This window comes from Sceloporus undulatus, chromosome 5, assembly GCF_019175285.1.
Source record: "Sceloporus undulatus isolate JIND9_A2432 ecotype Alabama chromosome 5, SceUnd_v1.1, whole genome shotgun sequence".
Lineage (NCBI taxonomy): Eukaryota > Metazoa > Chordata > Lepidosauria > Squamata > Phrynosomatidae > Sceloporus > Sceloporus undulatus.
In genome coordinates this window covers 179,283,341-179,306,770 of record NC_056526.1, presented here as the reverse complement: position 1 = coordinate 179,306,770, position 23,430 = coordinate 179,283,341, and the positions used below count along the sequence as shown (strand labels likewise).

Sequence of the window (23,430 nt, the reverse complement as noted above, 5' to 3'; positions counted from 1 at the left end):
CTTCTGAGGCTAAGAGCATATGACTTGCCCAAGATCACCCAGTGTGTTTACATGACCAAGTGGACATTTGTACTCTGGTCACAAGAGTCACAGTTCAACACCCAAACCACAACACCACACTGACTCTTGCATACCTTTAATGCTACATTTTTCCTGCTTCTTCCTACAGACCAGTGGTGGCAATGTTACAGTTATTATTTAAAGAATGAAATGGTGGGAGGGGAGTAGCCAAGTGCTAAATAATCAAAATGAAGCAAAATATTGATAGGTCTTGTGGCAAACCATCATCCTCCAATTTTATTCTGTCAAGTCATATTTTCACATTTTACACAGGAAATTAAGCCATTTCGCCATGCAACAAAAAGCAACAGTACTTGTAGGAACAGATATAGGAACAAACTGTCAGAAAGCCAAAGGCAATTCTCTTCAAGAGAGCTGATGAATTGAGCACACTAATCTCCAGTGCAAGATATTTACATAAAAGTAACTCCCAATGGATTCTGCAAAAGATACTCCTGCACAGAGATCTGCAACACGGTTCCTAAGGAACAAGCTCTACTAAATTCAGCACTACATCTTTCCAAGTAATAAACAGTTGTTGTCATTGGTTGTTGTTATTGTTATTATTATTTCTTAACCACCTCTCTCTATTGAGTCAGGCAGGAAACAACAGATTACAATACATCAACAATTCTGTTGCTCTAGTGAGGTAGAGGTTTAAGATTTAAGTCTGCAATATTACTTGCTGTCATTTGAAGTAAACAATGTTCAATGATTGAGTTTGAGTAATACATATCTAATAAGGTATGGCTTGTATAAAATAGCACACTGAGAACTCTCTCACACACAAAGAAATAAAATGCTACACGTTACAACTTATGAATCTATTCAGAATGAACAGACATACATAAATTAGATGCAGCCTTAAGGGATCTTTAAAATCAGTCTTGCAGATACGTTCACATAATTTTCTAGCTGATGAATATTTTTGCTAACCCACATTTTCCTACATTAGTCATCTGTAGGCTAAATGGAGAAAAAAAAGGGAACCAAATTTACTATGGCTTCCCTGTACTAGTAGTCACCGAAAGAAACTCATAACACCCACTCGTATATATAAATATATTAATGGCTATCTAAAGTCAAAGTTAGTATGATAGTCCAATCCATGTAGAATTAAACACAATGTGGAATGGAGGGGGGAGTACTGCATTAAATTAACAGGTCAGCATTTGTAAACAAGTAGTACCATTTTGTTTTCACAGAATACCACACTAAGAAATGCTAATACATCATAAATATTTGTTGGAGCAAAATGCTGAACTCTGTTATGGAGCAACCATCCAAAACAAAGCTTTGAGAGCTGCAGTATCAGGACTGTTTTAGTATTGGAGCAGTACTCACAGTGACAAGCATGCTTACCCTACTCTTGCAACTACAGTATTCCTGAACCTAAGGCTGCATCTGCATTGTAGAAATAACCCAGATTGACACCACTTTAACAGCCATGGTTCAACGCTATGGGATTCTGGAAATTGTGGTTTGTTGTGGTGCCAAAGCACTCTTACAGAGAAGGTGAGATGTCTCACACAACTACAATCCACAGAATTGCGTGAGCACTGGACCATGGCAGGTGAAGTGATGTCAACCTGGATAATTTCGGAAGTACAGATGGAGCCAAAGAGTGTTCTCTTTACACTGCAAACAAACACAACATGGTGTGTGTCTGTGGATTTGTTCAGAGGGAGTTTGCCCTTGCGTTTCTCTGAAACTTGAGTGTGACCTGCACAAGGTCACCCAGCAGGTTTCCATGGTCAAGTAAGGATTTGAACCCTCTTCTCCCAGTGTCCTAATCCAACTACTAAACCACACTGGCTCTTTTGCCAGTTCATTCTCTTGAAATATAGCAGGAGGAAAGAGTTTCTGTCACTGCAAAGGATGCTCCATTTGGTTTTCACCCAGCCATTCACATCTCATTTGAAAAAAACAAAAGGTATCTCTGAGTCTGCAAGATGCCACATTCTGAGGAGGTTTCATGACAGCTGGAGTACACAGCTAGATAGACTGGATTGCTTGTTACCAAACTTTGGTCCTCCAGATGTTCTGTATTTCAGCTCCCAGAATTCCTGACTGTTGGCCAAACTGGCTGGAGCTTCTGGGAATTGAAGTCCAAAACATCTGGGCTGCATCTGCCCTGCAGAAATAATCTGGTTTGACCCCACTTAAACTGCCATGACTTAATGCTATGGAATACTGGCATTTGTTGTTTTGTGAAACATTAAGCTTCCTCTGTCAGAGAGCTCCGGTGCCTCAACAAACTATCATTCCCAGAATTCCACAGCTTTGAGCCATGGCAGTTAGAGTGGGGTCAAACTGGATTATTTCTGCAGTGTGGAAGCAGGCCTGGAGAAATGAAATCTGGGAATCACTGGACTAGATGAACCAACAACCTGACTCAGCATAATGCACTCCATTAGGTAATATAAATTTAAATGGCATTTCAACCCCAATGCTTGTGTTTCCAAGGTAATTTGAGGTTCCATTTCAAGTAATTTTTCTAGTTCTTTGGCAGAACAAATATAATACAATAATTATCAAATGATTCAACACAGAAGAAAAACATTTATTTATTTAGATTATTTATACCCCCATCTTGTGCGAACTCTGTATTTTTCAACTTAGAGAGTTAATACCACCCAGCATTTCTGAAGACATCACTTCAATGACATTAATCTCTTGGGCACCATGCAAACCTTTCCCAGTTAATAGAAGAAGCAGGGGTTGTTTGTACATTAAATACATACCGTATATACTCGACTATAAGTCGAGAAATTTTGGCCCTAAAATGGCATCCAAAATCACGGGTCGACTTATCTACGGGGCAATGGGGTACTTTAACCAAACCTTTCCCCAGCTGGCTACCTCTGCAAGAGATAGCCCAGCTGGGGAGACGCTGACAAGGATGCCCAATTGCCCCGCAGTCCCAGCTAGCCTCGACGCCCAGCGAGGGAGACGATCGCGCGCCCTGCAGCCTCTCCTCCGCCAGGCTTTCCCCAGAGAAAGGGCCTGGCTGAGGAGACGCTGGGGAGGGTGATCGCCTTCCCCAAAGCCTCCCTTTGGCGAGGCCCCTTCCCTTGGGAAGGAGCCAGGCCGAGGGGACGCTGGGGAGGGCAATCGCCTTCCCAAAGCCTCCCTTCGACGAGGCCCCTTCCCCAAAGCCTTTCTTAGGCGAGGCTCCTTCCTCAGCGAAGGGGCCTGGCTGAGGAGGGTGCACGATCACCCAAAAGCCTCTCCCTTGCTGGGCTTCTTTTGCGAGGAAAGCCCAGTCAGGGAGATGCTAAGGCGAGCACACCCTCGACCTATCCACGGGTCATATGAAAATACATATTTTTGGCCCCAGAAGTTGACCTAGACTTATACATGAGTTCGACTTGTACATGAGTATATACGGTACTCTAGAATTCCACTGATTTTATTAGTATGGCTGTACATCTATTTTGCCCACGTGACCTTTAGTAGAACACCACAACAGGCTGATGCTTCTTATCACATGTTCATGTCAAAATAGACATCAACATTTGTGCACTGGTAAAGACACAAAACAAGTGGTTCTTCCTACATAGAAATGTTTAACAGAATTGGTCAATCATCACATGTGAACCATTCCTGATGCTAAGCTAGTGCACACAAGAGTTTAAATTGCAAATGTTTAGTCACAGTTATTTCAAAACTTCCCTTGGTAATTTGCTTCTTCCTTAAATATACTTTGTGCATACTTCCTCATATTTACCAAAAACTTCTTGTCCTTCAACATAAATAAAGCATATTCAATAAAAATTAAACATAGTCAGTAATATTTCTATAGGAAAGTGTTTTCTCTTGCACTGAATTTTGCAACATTGTGAACATACATCCTGTAGAAGATAAGTTGTTAGTTGATTATCCAAAACAAGATCTAAACAAATGTTTGAATGAAGATTATGTACAATTGTATCATTATATTTAAACTGCTGTTATAAACAGTATTCAATGCCATTAGTGGAGTGGGGGGCTTTGAAGTCAGCTCTTAACAAAGCAACTTCTTATCTCCAAAAATGAATGCTTGGATTTTGTACACATTAAAGCTAGGTTTATAGTATCAAACTTTCTTTCCAATCACTATTTATTCACAATTTTCACAGTATTTACCAGCTGCAATATTAGTAAAACCATGTACTGAAAAGCAGTTGAGAAATGTATGGGATGCCATTTTAAAATGATGAATGGAACTGTTGAAATTCTTAAAACCTATATCCAAAGACTTTACAATAAACTGTATTGTGCAAGTCCTAAAAGACCACCATGGAATACTATTCAGTGATAACAACTTACCCTTTGTTTTCAATCATGATTCTGCAATTCTCTCAAAACTCAAATTATGGAAAATGCTGACTTGCTTATCCCAGTCTCCAGTTCTAACAGTCTACTATAGTAGATTAATTTACTATTGCTATCTCAGCAGGTTAAGTTCTGAAACAATTATTTGCAACAGTGAACTCTACTGTATCCATGTTAGAAGCATGGTGATGGGTGGGAATCCTGCACAGCCCTTTTCTTTTACTCTTAAAAGTAACAATACAAATATCATTGGGGGAGTCCATCTGCCTATACCACAGGAAAATAAATTAATACATAAAAATAAAATGGTGTTGAAGGGACAGTGTTCACTGCAGTCTGTCAGATAATGAACCATTTCAGTGACTTTATAAAACACATGCTGCAAAATAAATCTGAGTAGGAGACATTATGGATAAATTTCCTCTAATCAAGCAGACAAAGAAGCTGTAAGGATGTTCTAAAACAGAAACAGAAAACCCAGAACCCAAGAGACAGATCTCTGCTGAGAACAACTGTTACAAGACTGGCAGCTAATTAGGAAGAATCTCTAGGGCAGCCAAACTGGTGCCTTCCAGATGCTGTGGCCTACACATCCCATCATCCCTCCAGCTGATGGGAGCTGTAATACAAAACCTCTTGAGGACACAAAGGATGATTGTTCTAGGAAAATAAGTTTATATATCTTAGCCTAGTTCAATCCTTTTTTTTTTTTTGGGGGGGGGGGGGGAATCCTAGTTCCTAATGCCTAGTCACTTTCCTTAATCCTTCTGCACCAGGAAAGCCACTGCAGCATTGTGGTTTGAGTGATGAACTCTGGAGACCAGGGTCCAATTCCCAGCTCTGCCATGAAATCCACTGGGTGACCTGGGGCAAGTCACACTCTCTCAGCCTCAGGGGAAAGCAATGGCAAAGCTCCTCTGAACGAATCTTCCCAAGAAAATCCCTTTGGGTCTTAAAACGACTTGAAGGCATACCACCAGCACAACAACCTCTGCACCAGTTTCAACAGCCTTTCACACAGACACACATCCCTCCTATCAGCTACAGGCTTACCAGGAAAAGAGCTTTATCAAAACCAAAACAAATCAGCTCTAAGCTACAAGGACTGGACGCCTTTTGTTATCTTCCTTCATCCTTCTGCTGGGTTTTGGTGGGGAAGGCTAAGAATGATTCTTTAAAAGGCATACTTCTGTTTCCTTTCCCTTTTAACCACACACTCACCCACTTTCCAGTACAGTATCTGAAAAGGAACCGAGACACAGAAAAGGGGGGCGAAGAAGAAGAAACCACCTTGGTCAGCCTCAGATTAACAAAAGGAAAGGACAGCCTGCAGGCAGCAGAGAGTTAAAAAAGCAATCACTGCAGGGGCAGGAAAAGGAGAGACTGTCAGCGTTTCCATGGGCCCTTCTGTCCTCCCTTTGCCAGCAACCAGAGGAAGCTCTCACAAACCAGGGAAATTACAACCTGTCCCTTAGATTAAAAACAAACACATAAAATGGGATTTAGTTCACACGCACCCTTCCTTCTCCTTCTCTCTCTCTCTTTAAACCATTTGTTGAAAGCAAGGCCTACTCTGTGCAGATGCCATGTTTGGGGGGTGGAGGGGTGGGTCAACAAGATAAAGCAAACCATGATGAAGATGAAGCTCTCAAGCTCATCTTTCCCTTTCAAAGAGAAAGGAAAGAGCCTTTGGGTTTGTTTGTTTTCCCTCCTTTCTCTAGACATGACAGCCTTGTCCGAACATATCTAGGTATCTAGATAGGGCAGGTACAGAGAATTAGATCAATAGATAAATAAAATGTTTGGAATATGAACAGATATATACATTGTTATATAACATTCAGGTACTAAATGGAATATAGGATATTAAGAATTTTGCCAGATACCAGAAAAATTTCACTTAAAAGAAAGGAAATTTTAAAGGTTCTCCAACAACCAAAGCTGAGATGGAAAGATTTAATATTTAATACTCAGAAGAGAATACAAGCAATTGAATGGTTATGATACATATATTGTGTATGTTAAATCTATGAATGAATTCTTATTAGGAGGTCTTTTCTATATGGCTATCTCTCATGTTCCTGTTTTTCTCCTACTTAGTTTGCATTATATATACCGTATATAATATATAATATATTATATATTATATATAAACACACACAGAGGGATGTTTTTTCCTTAAATTTATTAACATTGTTTTTCTGTCTTGGTTTGCATTTATTTTATATGTATATGTGTTTTTGTGTAGACATTTCTCCTTAAATTCATTGATTATGAACATTGTTTTTCTCTTAGTTTACATTTATTTTGTGTGTGCGTATGTATGTCTCTCTCTGTGTGTGTATACACACGCATATATATGGATATGTTCCCTTAAAATTTGTTATTACCACTGTTTTGTTTCTTAGTTTGCATCTATTTTGTGTGTGTGTATGGACAATTTCCCTTAAATTTGTTAATTATTAACATGATTTTTAATGTGAAGTCGAAGGCTTTCATGGTCGGCATCCATAGTTTTTGTGGGTTTTTCGGGCTCTGTGGCCATGTTCTAGAAGAGTTTATTCCTGAGGTTTCACCAGCATCTGTGGCTGGCATCTTCAGAGAATGCTGACCTGGAACAGTTTGTGTGAGTGTGTGTGTGTGTATAGACATACACATGCGTGCACACACACACGGTATATGGACAATCTTCTTTAAATTTGTTGATTATTAACCTTGTTTTTCTTTCTTAGTTTGCATTAATTATGTGTGTATATATACACACAGACATATATATATATGTGTGTGTGTGTGTGTGTGAGAGAGAGAGAGAGAGAGAGAGAGAGAGCCACCCAGGGTTCGAATCCCAGCTCAGCCATGCTAAACCCACAACTGGGGTGACCTTTAGGCAAGCCACACTCTCTCAACCTTAGGAGAAAGCCATGGCCAAACCTCCCTCTGGCCAAAACTTGCCAAGAAAACCTTAGGATAGGGTTGCCATGAGTCAGAAACCCCTTGAAGGCACACAACAACAAACATCCATGGAGATATATATGTATATTCCCCCCTTAAATTCACTGATGCTTAACCTTACCATTATTATTATCACCAACAGCAACAGCATTTACATTTCTACGCCTTTTAATAGACATGTAGAAATGCAAATCCTGTTGATGATGGTAATAATTATAAAACGTTAAGCATCAACGAATTTAAAGGGGGGGATTTTATAGATAGATAGATAGATAGATATGTGTGTGTGTATCTCCCCATGGATGTTTGTTGTTGCTGTGTGCCTTCAAGGGGTTTCCATATAAACCAATTGATACCCCCCCCCCAAAAAAAAACAAGCTGGGCACTAATAATAATAATAATAATAATAATAAAAGATTTCAAGTAAACATGTAAATAAACAAGAATGACAGCCTGGAAACATGTTTTAAAAAACATAATAAGCAATAAGCAATGACTTCACAATAACAACAGAAAAGGGAAGCCAAGCGCAAAGGGAGGAAAGGAAGAGATTGGAACCAAGCCCTGGGAATGGAGAAGAAGGAGAAAGCAGGAAACGGCTCCTGCGGAAGGAATCCCGGGAAGGAGGCGTAGGAAAGGCCGGGGTCTCAGTTGCGGCCTAGGAAAAAATAAAAAGGGAAGGGAAAAGAAGGGAAGAAGGGAAAAGGGGGTCTCCACTGCCCCCCAAACCCTGGAAGAGTAGGGGGACAGGGGGGGAAGGGAGCAAAACACAAAAATCCCCCCCCCCAATAATAAAACAAACCAATAAAACCACCCCCATCCCAACCCACGATTACTCACCCTAAATGGGGAAAGGTTTCTTCCACCTTTGCTGCTGCTTCTCCTTTTCCCCCCCAAAGAAGGAGGGAATGATGGGTCCAGTACCCGCCCCACCTAAAGAAGTGGAGGGGAGGCTTTTATATATATATAGAGAGAGAGATTTACATAAATACAGAATATATATATATATATATATATATATATATATATCCAATAAAAGAGAGCAGGGAGGAGGAGTCTCTTTATATAGCCTTTAAAAAATCAGTTTTTAGTATTTAAAAAAAAAAAGGAGGTGGGGAAGGTGAGAAGGAGAGTGGTCCAGGAAGACCTACTCCTCCTTTCTCTCCTTCCTTCCTTCTCCTTTTCTTCCCTTAACCGCCGTCTCAGCTGTTTGCTTTTCTTCTCCTTCTTCCTCCTTCTCTTTCTCTTTCCCCATCAATGAAGAAGGCTCGGCCTTCCAGGGCTCTCCTTCCCAGCGCCATGGCCGTTTCCCCCAATGCAGCTATTGCCTTTGCTGCTGCTTTTGGGGGCCATTTTAGTTGGCGGCTCCCTTTCCCTTCCTTCCCTTCCCTCCCTCCTTCCCTCCTTCAGAGGCTGCCAGAATGGGCTCCTCCAGGCCCGCCTCTAAGCTTGCCTCACAGGAGAGAGAGAGAGAGAGAGAGAGACACCCTTCCATGGCTGGCCAGCCATGTCCTCCTTTTCCAGGACTCATTTCCCTCCTCCATTTTGAGCAGGACTGAGAAGCCCCTTGAGTCCCACTCTGTTTGCTGTTCCCCTTCATGATGAAGTAATATAGACTGTGTAATCTAAGTGTAAATAAACCATACAGGATGGCCAGGCGTGTCCTCCTCTATTTCCAGGACTCATTTCCCTCCTCCATTTTGAGCAGGACTAAGAAACTCATTCAGTCCCACCAGGCCTGACATTTTGAGCATGTCAGAGAAGCATGAATTTCAAGAAATAATACAGTCTATATATGTAATATAGGCCAGGCACCTCCTCCTTTTCCAGGACTCATTTCCCTCCTCTATTTTGAGCAGAGCTAAGAAGCCCATTCACTCCCACTCTATTTGCTCTTTCCCTTCAAGAAATAATACAGTCTGTGGGATATATACGTGTAAATAAACCATACAGGGTGACCAGTCCTCCTCCTTTTCCAGGACATGGCCTAGATTTCAATCTTATGAAAATGCCCTCCATTTTGAGCATGACTAAGAAGCCTATTGAGACGCACCATGTGTTTGCTGTTCCCCTTCAAGCAATAATATAGTATATGTAATACAGGTGTAAATAAACCATACAGGTGGCCAGGCACATCCTCCTTTTCCAGGCCCTATTTCCCATCTCCATTTTGAGCAGAGCCCGTGGAGTCCCACCATGTTTGCTGTTCTCCTTTAAGAAATAATACAGTCTGTGTAATATTGGTGTCAATAAACCACACAGGGTGGACAGGCATGTCCTCTTTTTCCAGGACATGGGCCACCTCCATTTTGAGCAGGACTAAGAAGCCCTTTCAGACCCACCCTGTTTGCAGTTCCCCTTCAAGAAATAATACGGTCTACATAACATAGCTGTAAAGAAACCATACCGGTTGACCAGACCTGAAATATATAGATTATGATCTTTGTTGAAAGGGTAGGTTTGGAGAACTGACTCTTATTCCTAGAATCCAGCTGAATACATGTGCATCTACTTATAACTCCCATTCCACTATAGTTTGTGTTTTTTGTGGTACATTTGACATTCTCTTCCATGCCCCACAGCCAATTTTTACAATAAATCCTCTGGGTTTAATATGTCTTGGTTTTAGTTTTTATTTCCCCTCTGTTCAAATATTTGTCTGATGGAGTTTCAACAGAGGTGAAAGAAAGTTCAGGATTATTTTCTTTTCATTCCCATAAAGAAACTGATCATGGCGATTATTTCTGCACAGTGCTGTGTCGCTTAAGTCAATTAGTTTTTTCTCTAAATCGTTTCTTTACAGTGCAAACCTACCCATGTCAGCTCAGGATATTGAGTCCCTTTCGGTAAAATGGAATTTAGTCCTAGGTAAAATAAATTGGAGAGCCAGCATTGCGTAGTGGTTTGAGCGTTGGACTGCAACTCTGGAGACCAGGGTTCAATTCCCTACTCAGCCATGAAACCCACTGGGTGACCTTGGGCAAGTCTCATGCTCTCAGCCTCAGGGAACATCCATGGCAAATCTCATCTGAACAAATCTTGCCAAAAAAGAAACAGGTAGAAACAACTTGAAGGTACACAGCAGCAACAACTAAAGAAAATGGCTGGCTACCATCTCCAAAAACTGGGATACTGTAAGCCGCCCGCATTCTGCCAAAAGCTCAAAAAGAATGTAAGCCCATCCCACATAATAAGTGATATAGTGTAAAATTCTTCCATCTTTAAATAACTTCCTTATTTATTTCATTATTTATTTACCATATTTAAGGTATTTCCTTAATGCATCTCGACTCACCAAGGCCCCCAAGGTGATACACAACTTGCTAGCCTGCTGTTTGCCAAAGTGACTGGAGAACCATTCAGGAATTTAACTCAGATCAGTTTGTGGATCCACCCAGGCCATCGTTCAGCACAATTTCTAATTACAGTTGCCCCTCCACTTTCGCTGGGGTTAGCGGTGAAGGACCCCCTTGAATGTGGAAAAACCGCAAATTAAAAAACACTATTCTTTTTACCTGAGAGGACATTTTCTAGGAACTCTATGGTCAACATCTGCCAAATGTTGATCACAGAACCATGCTGGTGGGCCTACAATGCCTAAAGGTTTTTTTTTTCCTCCCTAGGAACACCTAGGTTCTCCAGCATAACTCTGTGGTCAGTATCTGGCAGAGTTATGCTGGAGGACCTAGAGATTCCTAGAGAGATCAAAACTGCAAATAATCAAATCCGCAAATGTCAAAGCCCCAAATGTGGAGGGCTGACTATATTTCTATTAGAAGGCTGGCAGTTCGAGGCCCGAGTGCTGCATGATGGGGTGAGCGCCTAACACTACTCCTAGCTTCTGCCTACCTAGCAGTTCAAAAGCATGCAAATACAAGTAAATAGACAGGTACCACATCTAAGTGGGTAGGTAACAGTGTTCGGTGCAGTCATGCTGGCCACATGACCACCAAAGCAGTCCTTGGATAACGCTGGCTCTTCGGCTTAAAAATGGAGATGAGCATAACCCACTATAGTCAGTTACAACTAGACATTCATGTCAAGGGACTACCTTTATCTTTTACATTTTTGTTAAACTCATTAATACAAGTAAAGGTTTAATTAAGACAGCCAGGAAGGTGTAGTGGCTGCTTGAGTATTGAAGTAGGACTCCTGGAGATAAGGATTCGAATCACTTCTCTGCTTACTGAGTTTCTCTCTCTCAGCCTCAGAATAAGGCAATGGCAAACCCCCTGTGAACTTTTAAAATAAAAACCCACCCCTGCTGCCAAGCCCCTCTTTAGAACCTCTCCTTCTCCACTCACCAAAAGTTATTCCTACCAGACCCTGAAAAGGTTACTTTTGGACTACAATTCCCCCCAGCGCCTCAGCTAGCATGGGGGATTCTGGGAATTGTAATACAAAAAGGAATTTTTCTAGATTCTGTCTATGTTACCTGTGCAAATTATCAGTCATGATAAATAAATGAAATGCCCATGTTCAGAGACCATGCACTTCTAGTATGAAGAGCTGGGGACAAGAAACAGGCTTGCTTGTGTTTCCCAACATTTGACGGGTCGCTTTTTGAAACCAAGTGAATGACTAGGTGGGATAAGTGACTTGAAAACTAAAAACTGAATAAGATCCCCAAAGGCTTGTCTAATCTTGAAAGCTAAGCAGGGTCAACTCTGGTTAGTACTTGGATGGGAGACTGCCAATGAATACCACATGCTGTAGCCTATGTTACAGATGAAAGAACTGGTAAAACCACTTCTGAGTACCTGTATTCGTTGTTTAAGAAAACCTAATGAAATTTGTGGGGTTGCCATAAGTTGACAGGTGACTTGAAGGCACATACAAACACACAAGATGGTAGAAGGGTGGTGGTCTTGGGCTCCAAATACCAAACTACTTGCACCCTATTCATTCCTTGATAAACCAACCTTCCTCCACTGCTGAAAGTCTGCTCACTTGGTCCATACCACAACAGTCAACCATACTTCTTAGGCACAGGAAAGTAATGAAGCCTATAAACATGTTTAGTGTTCCTGACACTGCACTATTTATAAACAAACAAACGAACAAACAAAAACTTAAATAACTTGTTTAAATAATCTTCAACATGCACATATGCATCAAGTTTTAATCTGGTGAGGTTCTGTGCTGTTTTTAAATGGTAGATCCACAACATTGTGCATATGGAGTAGGACAGTGCTTCTTAAGTTATCTTATGGGAGACCAGCAGTTCCTCCCCTCAGTTTGCCAGGTACTGTATTTGTACTGTATACAGTTTTTTTTTCATTATTACTATCTCTCCAAGGACCTGCAGATGATGGCTCAGTGACTAGCACTGTTGGATAGACCACCACTTTGAGTAGCACTGGAATAGGGAGAAATGTATTCAAGTATTTTAAATGCGTCAGCAGGCCTTTTAGGAGTTCAGTATGATGCGAATTTATTTTCTTTCTTTGCGATTTCACTTCTTTAATCATTACAAATACCTGTGTGTAGGCAGAACTAGAATAGCACAAGCATATATGGTTCCCATTCCTCTTGTCCTCCTCCCATATTTTGTAATGAAATTTGGTGTAATATCATTGTTTCCTGGCTTCCATCCCATGTTAATGGCTTTTACAGGGAAATACAAGTTGCACAATAACATCCTGGCACATATTTCTTTATTACACATGGAGTGGAAAAAGAGGGGAACTAATATTTATTTGTTTGTTTGTTTCTTTAGAGCCCACCCAATTGCAAGGAATCTGGGTGGGTTACAGCAATAAAAATATAGAGAATACAATAAAGTAACATACAATAAATAAATAAAGTACAATAAAATAAATTAGACGTGGGACCTTTTTGTGTGTGTGGTAGAACTGTGATTTGGAAATGCCTAATCCTCCCTTCAGGTACTTAGGTTCATTCTTGTTTGTTATTCAATAATGAAAGAACATTATAAATTAACCAACACAATACAGTTCCAAATGCCTTGTATATATATATATTTAAAATAATCAGGTAGGCATTATCATACAAAATGGCGGGATCATGTAGATGTATTATTTCTAAAAACACATCCTCTGCTGAAGACTTCTCTCTCATTTCCACAACAATTAATCCCTTTCCCCACAGGTCCCCACTGTTGTTATTGCTGTGTTACAGAGACTGGGGCAGGCTGGGAGAGATAATGGCTACTTAGAGGATTTAAGGCTGAGGTGTAGTTTCACTGAAGGACATCCTGGCTCAGACATACTTTGCTCTTGTTGTGTGCCTTCAAGATTTCCAACTTATAGTGACTCTATAGGATTTGTTTATTGGAGGTTTGCCTTTGCCTTTATCTGAGGCTGAGAGAATGTGACTTACCCAAGGTCACCCAGTGGGTTGTAGTCCAACACTGAACCCACTGCACATGGATAACACATCATGCTGGCTCTAATCAGAAGTATTTACTGCATTCATTTTCTCTCTGACCTCATTGTCTAAAATCCTACCTCCAAAGATGTGTACTATGTACACACTGGAATTCTAGATAACATTCTATGGGATGAGGTAGGCTATAGTCATGAAAGCTCTTGTTAGAATAAATGTGTCAGTCTTGTAGATGCTACAGACTAGTAGTCTTCTGATGTATTGACACTATATGATTATAGAAATTTGATACCCTGTAATTGCTGGGCTCTGTTAGAAACTGCTTCCTTTTCTGTTTTCTTCGAGGATGGTCTAATGCATATGTGGTGGATTGTGAGTTAGATTGGGGGCGGGGGTAGAGAATGTGGTCATGATAAATTCTAGTGTATTTGTTCACCTTAGCATTAACATTAGCATCAAGACACTGTGTGGTTGAGGTAAGGACTCAGAAGCTGGCAGAACTTGGCTTCTAGTAATAATGGAATGAAACCAGTTGATATTAATGGATGAAAGCAAGTTCATAGACAGAATCTGGGAGATTACGCCAATCGTAAAAAGTTGTCAGAGAGTTATAGCAGATGTACTGGTATGTTTACCAGTACATCTGCCTTCCAGGGCTGAGAAGCTTTGTCTCAAGGTGTGGTCTGAGGATCCATGATACAGATATTTTGCTAAACCTAAGGGTGTCTGGGTCTCCAGAATGCCTGAACTAGCTGGGACATCCATGTACACTGTCCTGGATACCATAATAGAGGAGTAGCTGTGTTTCAGTGTGAAAATTAAAGATAGGCAACATTGCAAGGCCCAGGGGGTGCGTTTGGCCCACCCCCATGTGTAAAATGCCTATCAGAAACCTCTAGGGGTGGTATTAAAAAGGTGAAGGTATTCCCTTGACATGAATGTCCATTTGTAACCAACTGTAGGGGGTGGTGTTCATCTCCGTTACTAAGCCAAAGAGTCAGCATTGTCTGAGGAAAGCTCTGGTGGTCATGTAGCCAGCATCACTGCACCGGACACTGTTCCCTTCCCACCGAAGTGGTATCTCTCTATTTATGTGTACTGTATTTGCATGCTTTTGAACTGCTAGGTTGCTGGCAGAAGCTGGGACTCATGTTAGGCGCTCACCCCATCATGCAGCGCTTAGTCCTCAAACTGCCAACCTTCCAATCTTCCAATCATCACAACTGACGTCTTAACCACTAAGCCACCGCATCCATGTATAAAATGCCTATCAGAAACCGCTAGGGCTAGTATTACTTTTCTTTTAAATTTTTATTTATACCCATCTTCCCCCCAGTGTGATCCCCTCATTAAACTGCTCACTTAAAAGCAATTTTGGGTAGCGTTAATATTTTAAAAAGAAAACAAAAAATGATCACTTCTGCTTTTTTTTTGTTTTTGTTTTTGTTTTTGTTTTAAATCTATTCTGGCCCCAAAATAGCCAGAAGTGAAATACAGTCAGCCCCCTGTATCCATGGAATCTGCATCCATGTATTTCACCAACCAAACTTTGAAAGTATTTTATTAAAATAAAATTTAAAAAAACAAACCAAAAACAAACCTTGACTTGCCATTTTATATACAGTAAGGGACACCATTTTGTGTGCCATTGTATATAATGGGACTTGAACAGCCACAGATTGTGATATCCATGTGTGGTCTGGGAACCAAACCCCAGCAGATATCAAAAGTCCACTATAGTGTTTAAATAATCACATGCATCTCCCCAAAGGATTTTGGTCATTTTAATGATTTTTTTACACAATATGGGATGGAGAGAGGTTAGGGGCAGATATGGCCTATAGGCCACACTTTGTCCTCCCCAGCATTAAATATGTGAATGTAGAGGCAGAGTAAAGTATTGATTTAAGATTTCTCACTTACAGGCAGAATGAAACATGCTGGTCAATACTGACTGCAGCCACCCCAATTATTTTGCATTTTACATTAGGCAGTTGGAGGGGGGGGGGATGCCATCAGAGCCCTGGTTTAACATACAAAATAATACACTGGTCCATCAAACAGGAATCAATGAAAAGAAACACTGCTTCCATCCAAAAAGCAGAGGAAGTTGCAATAGGTTGCTTGTTTCCCTCAAATGTGGAATACTTGTGAGAATGTCAATTAACAAGGCACTCTTGTTGAAACACTTTATCCATGCCTAAGGCAATGTTAGTCTCCATTTCTGCAACATAAAACCAGGGCCTTAAAACTTTTCATCACTATCTCTCTGGGCTATATTTTCATTTTGGTGGTTTATAGTACTTGTATAACCTGTTTTCAAAAAACCAATAAAAGCATAATTTTTTTGGGGGGGGGGCTTGTTTTTCAAAAGTTTATGATCATTTATATTACCCTTTGCATTGTTTTTAATAGACTACAAGAGGACAAATGCTTGGCCCAAGTAATTTATAATCTAACTTCTGAAAGAAAGAGGTAGCAAAGGTGAAATGGAAACAATTTGTGATTACTCAGATGTATACTGTAATCTTAGAGTTCGTTGTAGGAAGTCTTAGAATAGAAAAACATTCCTTTAACTAGACCAGTATTCATGCATTGCTATTAAAAGAATGAAATAAAGTTTCTTACAGTAACTCATGTGAGGCTTCCTCCCAAATTCCGACTTTTGCACCAGATGGACATAGTTTCCCCAAAATCTGTAACCTTGTAACACTTACGCTGTCTGTTTAATCTTAAAAACTGATGACTCTCTCTTCTCATCTCCTCCCTGGGCAGGGGAGTTGTCAAACCACCTCCTTTTTGGAGTTTTCTCTTCCTCCAAGCTCATTCCCTACTTCTCAGAAGAAAACATAACTTTCCAAACATTTCTTCAGCTCACTCTTCCATCCATTATTGATTCTTCTTAGCAAATTTTCTAAGATCCTTCTTACAACTGTTAGTCCCATCACCCTCCATCTTAAAAACTACATTATCAGGTTGATCATCCACATTGTTTTCCTCTTGATCTTGCTTATATACTCCAACTGTATATGACTCCATTTAAAAAAAAAAGCAATCTGTTTCCCTAATTGGCTCATTTCAGGTCTAACTCTTCCTTCCATGATCTGATGAATTCACAAACATCCCATAAAGTTATTTATCTTTCCATACCTTCTGGTGATTCTTCTAGACAGGTCTCTTCTATTTCTCTCAGAGTGAACATCAATAGCAATATTATTTATTACTTTGAGTATTCAGCCATCCACAATTGCAGTTTCAAAAACAGCAGCCTTCGATAGCCTTTGCTTTGGCAGGAACAACAGACTGAACTTCAAAATTCCACTTGTACAGATAAGAATCTCTTTCCTAATTCTTATCTTTCTCACGGTTCTTAATTCTTTAATTTCCTTTATTCATAAAGTGATTTGATTTTTCTAATCTTTTAAATTTCAGTTTGCATTATTTTTAAAAGAAAGAAAAAAAATCCAAAGTTCCTTGAAACAGATTACTCACAGTGTCTTAGATGTATGCAGAAGCAAAATTGCAGGCACTTAAATGTCCCCATCAGAATCAGAAAGTTTCTTTAAAGTACACAGCAGCAGGCACACTTCATTAGTTTAAGAAACTTGTTTTCTCAGCGCATGTGCCCATTTTTTCAAGCAGGCTTATGACGCAGTGTTATCTTGGTCTTCTCTCTGCATCCATTCACTCATGGCATCTAAAAGGCTAAGATCAGAGATTCTAGACCAAAATAAATAATCCTCCAGTCTCCCTTTACCAAGGGGTACTTCCCCTCTGCCCTGCGAACTTTCGTGTCTAGTGGCACCCCTGCAGCAGAGGGCTTACAGTTGCCATTCCAACCGGAAAACTCTCCAAGATCAGGCCCTTATTATGGACTCTGTCATCAGCAGCATGGGGCTTGCCAAAAAAAGTCAAGCATGAAAAAACTTGAAAAAAATAATTTTTGGATTACAAGTCTCAGAATCCTGCAGATCCATCCCCTGCCAGCATGGCCACTTGGATTGGATTTCAAGTCCAAAATACACCCAACTATAAACCCTAGGGTGCCATAGGATGCAATCATGGCTGTTAATGTGGGATCATAGTGTTATAATTATATAGTGTGAAGGGCTCCAAGTCAAGGCCAAGTGGCTTTTCCCAGAAGCATTCTCTGAAAGATAAGAAGTCAGCCCAGACAATCAATGACTAGTAACCACTGCTACTGCAAGATCATGGCTCAAGATGATTGGAATAATCCAGTCAGTTTATGGCAGCATAATCAAATCAGTTTATGGGGAGTGGGTGTTTCTGAGAGTTTTCATTAAATGCTGTAAAAACAATTTGTCCAAGCTCTGGAATGGGAAAGGAGCTTAGGTAAAATGATGGGGAGGAGTGTTCTATCAGCCTCCAAGCTTTGCTGCCTATGAGAGCAGCAGGGTTAGCCATTAGCAGGCTACTTTTGGTAAGAATGGCGAGAAACACCAGCCAATGAGATTTGAGCTGTTGGCTGTTGGGCTGGACCTCAGAGAAAGTCTGGCAGTTTCCCTTCAAGTCTGTTACTGAAGCTAGCTCCTCAGTGTGCTGGAGTCACTCCTACTTGGAGTTTTGTCCTGTCCTCCGACCCACCCTCAATGTGCATTGTTTAATATATTTTTTACAACTTTAGGAGGGTTTGCATGGGATCTAGGAAGGTAGCATTTTAAATTGGAAAAAAATAATTTGGATACAAGGAGGGGGCTGGCAAGGGGGGAGTCTGTCTGCAAATATATAGATGATGAGCAATAAATCATAACTATAGTCCTAAACAGAATTTGGCAAAGTTACTTCTTAAAATGTTGAGCTTCGGTTCAGAACAGCTTTATTCAGAAATAAATCTAATCAAATCGAGCAGTGTATACTTCCAGGAGCATCTTATGAATTGAAAAATAGATCTTAGGACTAAGACTCATAAATCTTATGAATACAACCAAGCTTCTTATGAATATTTACTTTCCATGATTGAATTTGGCATTTAGACTACTGCAACCATCCACTATATTGGGTTTTTTATTTTGTCCAGATAAATTTTCTGTTGCTCAGGGTCAGATGTTACTTATGCAGGGCCTATCTGCTCAATGGGTTACATTCACAAACAAGCTGTTTGGAGATGATATACTGCAGAGCTGAATTGTAGCATGCTCCTGGGACATGTGTAATTTATGAGATGGATATGCAAATGTAAACCTCTGAACATAGGGCCAATCACAAAAAGTTGAGAGACAGGGTTATTTCTTTGTCATTACAGGAAAAACAGCTATTCTGTTTGCAAAACAATTTAAAGTCTAGATATTGTGTTTGTGAGATACAAATCTACTCCATGAAGGCAAAGAGGAAGCTAGTGTTATCTGAAAGGTTCTACGTATTTGTAGTATACAGTTTAGTTCTTAGGAGTAAATGTTGCTGCTCTGTGGGGTGGAGCAGATGGGCATAAAAGAACAGCCCAAGTCCACTCTGGCCGGAAATGGCGTGGAACCCCGCTGATCACATAACCTGATCCCAAGGTGGGCTGTGGATGCAGGTGTCAACTGGTGCCACTAGGAGTTGGTTTATCCCAGCTCCTTTTTGCTCTGGTCTTAAGGACCAATATTGGAAGGCCCAGGGGATGCGTTTTTCACCATTCCAAGAGCATGCGTAAAGATGCACAAATTTCTAGGATGAAGATGAACCTTGACGGCATGCCAATCTGGTGCTGCCCAATCTTCTGAGTCCCCCAGACCACAAATTCACCTCCCAGTGATTTAGGAAGTGGGTTTCTTTACAATCCAAATAATTATTTCCCCAGTCGTTTCTCTGATTCTGTTAATTCCCCTCAGATACTTTTTTATTTAAATGAAACCTGTGGCTCTGTTGATGACATATGGGCTTCCATTGCATCTAGGCCAGACCGAGACTGGATGCAGCAAGCTGTAGTCCAATTTTTTCCGATCTCTCACCATATTCATATATATCCATCACAGACTGAGTCTTTTTATGTGTTTATGCCCCAGGAATTCATCCAGTGATACTTCTGGAAAGTTACAGTATATTGTATGTTCACATCTCGTTTCCATGAACCATATAGCATTCCTGAATTAATGATTGTTAATAATAAATAAATAATAATAATAATAATAAATAATAATAATAAAGTTTTTATTTATATCCCGCACCTTCCTTCGATCAGGGCGGCTTACAGTATAAAATTTAAAACAACAATACATACAATAAAATCCAAAATACATCACATATAAACAATAATAAAAAACACAGGCTAAAAGCCCCAAAGCCCTTCCTCTTGGCCATGAAAGAGGAGGGAGGCCCACAGGATTTTTAATCGGGGAATGCCTGTTGGAACAGGAAGGTCTTCAAATCCTTCCTGAATTGGGCCAGGGTGGTAGTCGAGCGGAGCTCAGTGGGCAGCGTATTCCAAAGGGCTGGGGCAGCAGTGGAAAATGAGCTCCTTGTGGTGGAGGACAATCTAGCCCCAGGCACCTTCAGTAGCTGCTGCCCAGATGTCCTGAGGGTGCGAGGCGGAATGTACGGGGAGAGGCGATCCTTTAGGTAACCTGGACCCAAGCCATTTAGGGCTTTATAGGTAATAACCAACGCCTTATATTGGGCCCGGAAGCGGATAGGCAACCAATGGAGATTTTTCAATGCTGGTGTTATATGGCTGGTCCTGGGAGCACCAGTGACGAGCCGGGCTGCCATGTTCTGAACCATTTGCAGCTTCCGAGTTTGATATAAGGGTTGCCCCAAGTAGAGTACATTGCAGAAATCCAATCTCGAGGTTACCAGAGCATGTACAACAGTTTCTAGGTCCCTCTGCGCCAGGTATGGGCGCAGCTGGCGAATAAGCCGAAGCTGATAACAGGTGCTCTTGACCGTCGCGTTCACCTGAGCAGTCAGGTGTAGCGACGAGTCAAGAAGCACCCCCAGACTGCGCACGGAGTCCTTCACAGGGAGCGTGACCCCGTTCAGGACAGGTGGAACCACCGCCATTCCTGGACCAGGGGAACCTATAACTAGTACCTCCGTTTTCTCTGGATTCAATTTGAGTCGGTTTTCCCTCATCCAGCCCATTACTGACTCTAGACAGGCCACGAGAGGAGAGACCCCATCCCCAGTCACTGCATCAGTCGGAGACATAGAGAAAATGATTTGGGTGTCATCAGCGTACTGATAACCCCGCGCCCCATGTCTCCGGATGATCTCTCCCAGCGGTTTCATGTAAATGTTAAATAGCATGGGAGACAGAATGGCCCCTTGAGGGACCCCGGTTTTAAGGGGCCTCTCGTCGGAGCACACGTCTCCCAGCTGCACCATCTGGGACCTCCCAGAGAGGTAGGACCGGAACCACTGGAGCGCAGTGCCCCCGATTCCCACCTCTGCCAGGCGTCCCAGAAGGATACCATGGTCTATGGTATCGAAAGCCGCTGAGATGTCCAAGAGCACCAACAGGGACACGCTTCCCCTGTCGACGCTCAGACGGAGATCATCGACCAAGGCGACCATGGCCGTCTCAACCCCGTAACCCGCCCGGAAGCCAGTTTGAAATGGGTCCAGATAATCCGTTTCATCCAAGACTGAACTTTGTTAAACTGTACTCTCCAATATCTCAAAATTGTGTTGCTTGAAAGAACAGGATTTTCTTATTTAGTTTAAATAATGTAAGAAAAAATATTGAACAAAATATATTTTTTTTAAAAGAAAGAATAACCTGGCTCTGCAATGAAGCCCACTGGGTGACTTGGGCAAGTCACTTGTTTTCAGCCACAGAGAAAGGCAATGATAAACCTCCTCTGAACAAATCTTGTCAAGAAAACCCCATGAGTAGAAAATGACTTGAAGGCACAAAATACGAGCAACAATTAAAAACCACAGAATTGAAAAGTAGCAATTAAAATAATTTAAAAACACTGCCAGGACTGAATATTTTGAAAAGACTGATTGAATTAACAATGTTTTAATTGTTGTCCCGTTGGTTGCTGGAGGAGTTTGGGAGCTGTAGTCCAAATAGGCAATTTTTCCAAACTGGGAGCAGGAGGCTGTACTAGGTAAATCATTGACTTGGAGATACATTTTCATTATAGTCTTATCTAAATAATAAGGAAAGCCCAGGGTGTTTTGTAGCGGCTTCTTTTCAGTCATTAGTGGGTGGATTGTGAAGATATATATATATATATATATATATATATATATATATATATAGAGAGAGAGAGAGAGAGAGAGAGAGAGAGAGAGAGATGTGTATATCTACCAGCTGAAGCTGAATATAACAACTGAAGTGAGTGTTAGTGGGTTTGAAATAAATGCTTGCATCCCATAGGACAGAAGCATCATTCTTTTTTCTAACTACATTTACTTTCTGAAATGACTTCTCTCTCCTGTCTTTTTAACAAGTGGTATCTTTAGTGATAGTTCAGATCCCACTTAATCAAGGATATGAAGACTCCATGGGCTACATGCAGCCCCTGAATCCTACATTTGATGTCATTTATGGATGAAAAGCACTTGAAAATCACACCCAAAATCACCAGACATGAGCAAACACAACAAAGCTTCTCCCCAAACACTCCTACTTCACCCAAAATCTTCATTTCCCTCTGTTTCCCTTCCAAAATAATAACAGAAGTGATGTGGCAACACTTCCATTCATGATTTTGGAGGGAAAACGGAGAAAAGAAGATATTTTTGTGTACCTCAAAGGAGCTGGAGGGGAGAAATTTGGTCCCTGGCCTTCACTTAGTTGCCCACCCACTATAGCAATAGCAATAGGAATAACTATAGCATGTACGTTTCTATACTGCTTATCAGTGAACTCAACACTTTCTAAGCTAATTGCCCCCCAAAAGCTGGATCCTCATTTTACCAACCTATGAAAGGATGGAAGGCTGAGTCAACTTGGAGCCCTGGAATCAAACTCAGCCTTGTGACTGCAGTACTGGCATTTAACCATTGCACCACCAGGGCTCCCTCCTCACTAGCATAAGGTACTGTGCAGCTTGACTTTTGGAAGGGGATATAATTTTATCCCCTGTTTTAGGCAACAAAAGGTCTTGGCTGTGCCCTGGTGGCTTAACAGTACTGGGTTACCATATAGCAATGTTTCTTAACCTTTTTTTATCCTGGAAGAAACCTTAAAACAATTTTCAGGTCTCAGGATCCCTTGCATAAACATTTTTAAGCCTACAGCTCAAAAGAAGTTTACTTTTCACAATTACAATCTCTTGTGGAACCCCTAGTAACCTCTCATGGCACCTTACATTCCAAGAAAACCTAATTGAGGAACCCTGCCTTAGAGGATTGCTTTAGGAAGCACTGGGTACCAAGTGCTGTGGGTGCTGCACTAAGAAAAGCATGGCATAGATTCAAATTTCCTAGAATTCATTAATATTGTTGTTGTTGTTAACTTATTTAACAGAAGAGCTCAAAGCCTGAAAAATTACATATAATCAATGCAAGCAATACTAAATTAGATGGAATTACAGTAGACTCTCCACATTTGCTGGGGTTAGGGGCAAAGACAAATGAGAAAACTGCAAAAAAGACTACTTTTTTTTTAACTTGAGAGAACAACTCTGGGATTCTCTAGGACCCCCAGGGCAATTCTGTGTTCAAGATCTGACAGATGTTGACCATGCAATTGTGTTGGAGGACCTACAAATGCTAGAGAAGTGTTTTTTTCTAGGAGTTTTTAGGCCTCTAGTGTGACTTTTGGAAGAAGCTGGCAGTAGAGTCATGCTGGAGGACCTA

General features: G+C 41.0%; 1 protein-coding gene across 6 annotated transcripts in view; it reads right to left on the bottom strand.

The window, feature by feature from the left end:
* The window catches only part of WDFY3 (WD repeat and FYVE domain containing 3), a 162,921-nt gene extending 154,616 nt beyond the window's left edge, over positions 1–8,305 (bottom strand). For all 6 annotated transcript variants that reach the window (XR_006103935.1, XM_042466670.1, XM_042466673.1 and 3 more), the window contains exon 1: positions 8,170–8,305. The gene's annotated coding sequence lies outside the window, so the exon portion shown is untranslated. The remainder of the gene's footprint in view (positions 1–8,169) is intronic.
* Between the last annotated feature and the right edge of the window lie 15,125 nt (positions 8,306–23,430).